Source organism: Saccostrea cucullata, unplaced genomic scaffold (assembly GCF_032062105.1).
Source record: "Saccostrea cucullata isolate Sc308-1 unplaced genomic scaffold, CSIRO_AGI_Scuc_v1 ctg1293, whole genome shotgun sequence".
NCBI lineage: Eukaryota > Metazoa > Mollusca > Bivalvia > Ostreida > Ostreidae > Saccostrea > Saccostrea cuccullata.
Window position 1 is genome coordinate 249288 of NW_026925048.1, and position 7221 is coordinate 256508.

The following is a 7221-nucleotide window of genomic DNA, read 5'->3' on the forward strand; positions in this document are numbered from 1 at the left end:
TTACTTTACGAAACATTAAAAGGTTTCTTCCAATGCATACTAGAAAACTATTTTATAATGCTTTTATTCTACCATCAATTTTATATTGTCTATCCATTTGGGACAATTGTCCTCAAACGCATATGGATAGAATCTACAGATTACAAAAACGAGCAGCTAGGATTATTTTAAATGAAAAATTTGATACACCTTCAATGCCTTTATTTAACACTTTAGGTTGGCTAACTGTTTATGAACTTTTATATTTACAGAAAAGCATTCTAATGTTCAAAATATTTAATGGTATGTCTCCCGATTATATGCATAATCTTTTTGAATTTCAAAGTTCTGGATCATACACGTTACGCTCAGAAACAAATTCAGAACTTAGATTACCAAAATATAAAACTAACTTATTTAAAAATTCTTTACAATATTCAGGGGTTATTATCTGGAATGAGTTACCAATTAATATCAGAAAGTCCCAATCCCTGGCAATATTTAAAAGAAATGTTGAAAATTTTCTGCTGATGAAACGCAATGATTCTATATGATTTTTTGTTCTTCTCTCTCTATATATTGAAATGTTGATGTTTTATTACTATGTAACATACACTTGATTTTTATTGTCTCATAATTGTAATTCTATTTATTGTATATATGCATTGTATATGTGTTTTTAAGAAGGCCCCGAGGAAGACTAGTGCTCGCACTAATCGGGTTACCTTCTCTAAATAAATTATTATTATTATTATTATATTATTATATGGGAGAATTCAACCCTCGCCATAAGCTGCCATACGGGGGTTATCAGTTAACACAAACACATCTTGTTTTTTTGGCTCCTTTCAAGATTATGTAACCTCTCCCACTCTGGACATTGGTGTCACAGTTTAAGGAGCTAATCCATTCTTATATCCTCATAAGTTTGATATCAAAGTTTTGCCTTTCAGTGAGGAATCAAAGTAATTACTGTATACAGGGTTATTTTCACTCCGCTTTATTTTTGTCCTTTCACATTTGCAAACAATTTTGCCGTTTTAAATTGGCCAAGTCACAGTTTTGATTGAGAAATTATTCTGTATTCTTTGAATTTGCCCCTTTTTAATTTTGCCCAAGGTTAGGGCGAAAATAAAACCAGGGTGAACATTTCCCTTTATACAGTATTAATTGTAATAATGTAATTCTGACTTTGACTTGAAGTGGCCATAAAATTAAAACGTGAGGTGAAGATAACCTCAGCTACATTGAATTCATAAAATGATCTGGATAGTTTGATGCCTTTAACTGTAAACTTCATCGTAATACCCTTTAAATCTTTGGTTTGTTGAGATAAAATAGCTACCAGATGACATAAGGACAGGAAAACCCAGACCATAAAATGGCCCATCACAAGATGGACCATATTAGAATTTTATCTATGCCTCTGACATAATTTCTTCATCTCATTGACATTATCCTTTGCACTATCACATTGTGGCAAGATCAAGATATTGTTGTCATGAGCCACTTTCAATTCAGAGTTGAAAAATTCTGTACCAAAATTTCAAGACAAAGCATTAACCAATATATCTTTGAGATGGAGAAACCATCGGTGTTTCACAAACACCTCTTGTTTTCTTTCTGCAGAACTTAATTCCCCTATCCAATGGGAATAAAAATACAATAGGTACAATAACATTAGAATACATTGCAAAATTTATTCAGTTTCCACACTTTAACTCAACTCTATAAGGTAATCCGCACACACACACACACACACACACTAAAAACACACAGTCAGATAATATATAATTATAAAAACAATTTAAGAGGTGCTCATTTCCATTCTTGGAGGGTCAATGTCCATCAGTCTTTTGTTTTTCACTTGTTTCCAAATTCCTGTCTGGTTTTAGCTTCTCATTTCAGTATCTTGGTGGTAGATGATAATACATGTACCACTTCCTATCAGGCTGAAGATTATAACTTTTCAACACTTTTGAAGAAATTTGAACTTCACCAACACCGTTAATTCTTCTACTGTCCTCTTCAACGTCAGATGCAAGTGTCTTTTTTTTCTATACTTATTAGGAATTAGGAGCCTGGTGAAAGGAACAATAGTGACTGACTCTTTTGTTTCTGTTGGAAAAGAATGAAAAAAGGTAATCAGGGCAAATGAAGTAAAAATGAGGAACCAAGATTCATAAAGAATGGCATGCTGGGTTGGGGGTTGGGGGTTAATTTTCACATACCTGTGGGTTCCTTGTCATTCATGTTAAGCACATCCATATGACTTCATCTAGCTGAGTCTCCTTCTGGGTACTGTCACCAAGTCATCAAAACACACTATAATAAAACAGAAGGTAATATACTTCAGCATTTAAAGAAGTATAAAACAGAAATTAAGAAATTTAAAGAAAAGAACAAACGTATCTAGGTAAAATATATAATTATATAGTTCTCTGATCAAATATTTAAGGCTGAGATGATGCAACTTTTTCTATATTGATATAGTTCACATCTATTTAAGTCATGAAACGATATGTACTCGTATCACGATATATGTTTAATTGGTTATAAAATCTTTTTTTCCATTGAAATAAGTTAAACAAAACATTTCCTCAAAAAATAAGAGTGAAATTTATTTAAAGAGGTCGTATATCTGTTGTTAAACAAACTTTTTTAACTCAAAGGTATTATTTTATTTCATATCTGTATTTATATTAGCATACTTATTTTATATATCATACCCAAAACGTTAAACAAAAAAAAAAAAAAAAAACAGAAGTCTTTTTTTTTTTTTGCAATATTTTGATATTTCTTCATATGTATCGATTTGTGTATCGTCTTCACACAGAATCAATTTCTCGATATATCGTCAGAGCCCTACAAATATTCTTTTGCTGTACTTTGACAAAATGATTTTTTCTTATTGATACTTTCACAGAATCTTTTTTACATAGTGCCATTGTGACCTCCTATTTTATATTTTGATCGGACACATATTTTGAGTTTCCCAGAGTAAAACACATGCCATGGCCATTCTTTCTATAGTGTTGAAGGGTACGGGCATCTCTTAACCGCAACTCCTCCTATATATACCACTGAATAATATTTAATGATACATGTACTTTCACAGATTCTTTATTACATAATAATTGCCACTGTGCACCTCCTAGCTATTTAACTTTTTGATGTGACACTTATTTCAGGTTTTCCAGTGCAAAACATGGACTTTGTCGTTATTACCATATGGGAGAATTTTGAAATTTTACATGAATTTTCTTCAAATGTAAATTTTTGTCTTTATCCCTGTGTGGATTAAACAAAACAGTAATTTGATCCAGATCACTATTAGTTAACACATTTCATACCCCCCTCACACCGGCCTCTCTGAAATAAATAGTCTTTGAAGATTATTTAGGCCAATGTACAAAGATATATCATACTTTTGACCCAGTTTTCTTTATTATTAAAACATTAACACATCTATTATTATGGTAAGTCTACCTGACCCTTAAAAACTATAACTACGAGAGAACTTTTTGTATTAAATATTGTAAAATACTTATGTAATTCTGTTGTTCACTCTGATGACCATTTGAGTTATATTATTTACAGGTCTGACCTGCGTGGTGCAGTGGTCACAGAGCGTCTCTCTAGAGTCGTGAAGTAAGAAGTGGATCCTTGGGTTTTTTTGTGGGTTCAAATCTCACTGTGGGATTTGAAGACCAATCCCGCATGAGACCTAATATATAGTTCCCTTGTCTCAAAAGGTGTTAATTGTTGGTATGAAAAAAAATCCCTCACTGCTTAATGGCTATAAGAGCCGAGTATCGGGGAAAAAAATGCAGCTGTCCACCAGCAACTGGTGGCGTCTCCAAATGAGTGAAAAATTCTCGAGAGGGACGTTAAAGCAAAATAAAAACAAACAGAACATTATTTAAAGTGATTGACAATCTTGGTGATTTGCAAAGAGGAATAACTTAATTCTTTCAGTAGAAATTAGTAAATATTAAAGGATATAAAATTTCATTATATGGTAAATGTATTTTACTTGAAACTTTATGTATTCTATTTTCATTAAATTCCCAAGAACAGAGAATAAGATTTTTAAAGAAATAATCTAATTAAACTATATATCTGATAAATCATTAAAAGAACAAGATAGGACAAGTAATGTCGCATGGCCCCCAAATTTCTAAGAAAAATGAGAACAGACATAAGTCAAAATTTTGATTTGGAATATTCTAAGTTTTATTTGACATATCTGCTTAAAAATTTGCAGATATGTATTATATTCAAGTTAAAACATATGATGAAAATTTTGTATCATTATCAAAATAATCTCAGAAGTTATATTAATTTGAAATTTTGACTTAAGTCTGTTCTTAGTTTATGGTTTTTGGGCCTGACCCCCCCCCCCCCCCCGATTTTATTGTACAATGGTAAATAAAATTACACGTCTTATTATGGACAAGCTGAGAGAGAGAGAGATAGCATGGCTGCATTTCATTTCCGGAATTTTTGGTAATTATCAACTTTCCATTTCCGACATTTTTTTGTTTTCATTTCCGACATTTTCTTAAATACATTGAAGTACCTATATAGTAACAGATTTGATAACTTAACTTATGAAAAATTTTAAGGAATAAATCAAAAATAAATTATTGAAATTAAGTTTTGTAAATCTATCAAAGACTTGGGGGACGTTAAGTATACTGCTGTCACTGACATTCAATTTAGTGCACATTAAATGTGTTAAAAAAGTATTATGCACATTGAACTCCTTTACCTAGACTAAGTGCTACATATATGTAAAGATGTTTTTTAAAATTATTTTTTATCAATATTTTGGTATAAATACTTTAAAAATTCCGTTTTCTTTTACTTATAAAACATTGAATTGCCGCACAGGTAAATTCCGGAACTGAAAGAAATATTATGTCGGAAATGAAAACAAAAAATGTCGGAAATGAAAAAAAAAATTGTCGGAAATGCTATGCATATTTCCGGAAATGAAATGCAGCGGATAGCATTTTGTATTTGGTATGTGTACACAAGAAAAGAATAAGAAAGGAATAGAGTAATTAACCTCCTTTGGAATTTTCAGCACCTTGTGACTTCAAGGGGAAAAGGAGGTATAATATACATATTATGTATGTATGTTACATGATATATCGATTCATGTATTCGTCCTTCTGTCACTAGATCCAGACCCGTGGGAAGCAATTTCAGTTGCATGGGGGGGGGGGGGGTCAACCAAACATTTTCAATTCGGGGGCACTACCAATTACAAAACTTCTTTGACAAGCAAAAAAAAAAAAACAAAAAAAAAAAAGATCATCAGACGATTTTATTGCGGAGGCACAGGTATACAATAGCTAAGTTTTCTAAAGTATTCTATATATATCGATCGGGAAGTCCATTTTACTGGCAGAATTAGTTGTCAAATCTAATTAAAGGTGTCCTAGCTGTAAACGCGCAATAATGTTTAGGTGTTAATCGGTTAACTGAAAATAAAATGCACTAAAGCAACCAAAAACAGAGCTAGATGGGATGAGGTGCCACGAAAGAATAAGTATTCCAAGATAATAAACCAAATGTCCTCCTTATCATGATCGAGTAAATGGGAATAACTGCAGCTAATTTAGTACGTGTGAAAAATAATGTTCTAACAGTTTGAATTAAAAAGAATGTCAATCAGCATTCGACTTTATAAATGATAGATCGTTTTTGCTGATAAGGTCATTATATCGACCATAGAACTTGCGAAATGACGAAGCTTTTGATATCCCCGTATCATCAACAAGCATCAAAAAGTCTATTTTTAGCATATAGGTCACGACCAAGGTGACAAGGTCATTGACCTTGGTGCCATTTGGAAGAGCTGAATTAGTGGAGTATGCATACCAAATATGAAGTACTGTATACAGGGAAATTTTCGCCCCGTTTTATTTTCACCTCTTTCGCCCTACCCACAGGTGGGTGAATTTAAAACGGGGCAGATTTAAAATACACAGCATGATTTCTTAAACAGAATTGTAACTGGGCGAATTTAAAACAGGACAAAATTGCTTTCAAGTGTGAAAGGGCGAAAATAAAACGGGGCGAAAAACAGACAGACAAACAGATCAACAGACAAACAACATGACAAAAACATTATATGCCCCGCTCTATCGATCCGATAAAACCCCCAAAAGATTTGTGTGTAGAAGCAGACAGTGATTACTTTTATAAGGTACATTTTTATCTCCATATGTTTCAATACATATCTTTTTTGGGGCCCAATAACACATCTTATAATGATGTGAAGTTATACTACAGCAAAGAAAGAGGGCGTATAAGGCGTGGACAATCCCCCGCTATGAGACAAAATGTGTCTCAATTTTCAAAATTCACAGAAAAGTTATATTTTTCTAAAATCATGTTCTCAGTAATGTCATCTTTAAAACATTTTATCATTTTATTTTACTGATTTCAAAGTTGACAGTTAAGCATATTTAGTGGAAAATTGGTTAACTAGAGCTGTAAAAAAATAAAATTTGAACATGAGTGGGTCAAGTCTCCATTCTCCGTTAACGCTTAAATGATGGAAACGAAAATGCGAAATCTATTTCATTCGTCCAACAAATGGAATCTGTACGGTGATATATTTAGGACACGCAGTTATTTATTTTTTAAATACCAGAAAAAAATTATCTTGTGAAAACGAGATATTATCTTGTGAAAACGAGATATTATCTTGTGAAAACGACATAATATCTTGTGAAAACGACATAATATCTTGTGAAAACGAGAAATTATCTTGTGAAAACGAGATATTATCTTGTGAAAACGACATAATTATCTTCTGAAAACGACATAATTATCTTGTTAAAACGAGATATTATCTTGTGAAAACGACATAATTATCTTGTGAAAACGAGATATTATCTTGTGAAAACGACATAATTATCTTGTGAAAACGAGATATTATCTTGTGAAAACGAGATATCTTGTGAAAACGACATAATATCTCGTGAAAACGAGATATTATTTTGTGAAAACGAGATATTATCTTGTGAAAACGACTTATTATATTATGTCGTTTTCACAAGATATTATGACGTTTTCACAAGATAATATCTCGTTTTCACAAGATAATTTCTCGTTTTCACAAGATATTATGTCGTTTTCACAAGATAATTTCTCGTTTTCACAAGATAATATGTCGTTTTCACAAGATAATATGTCGTTTTCACAAGATAATATGTCGTTTTC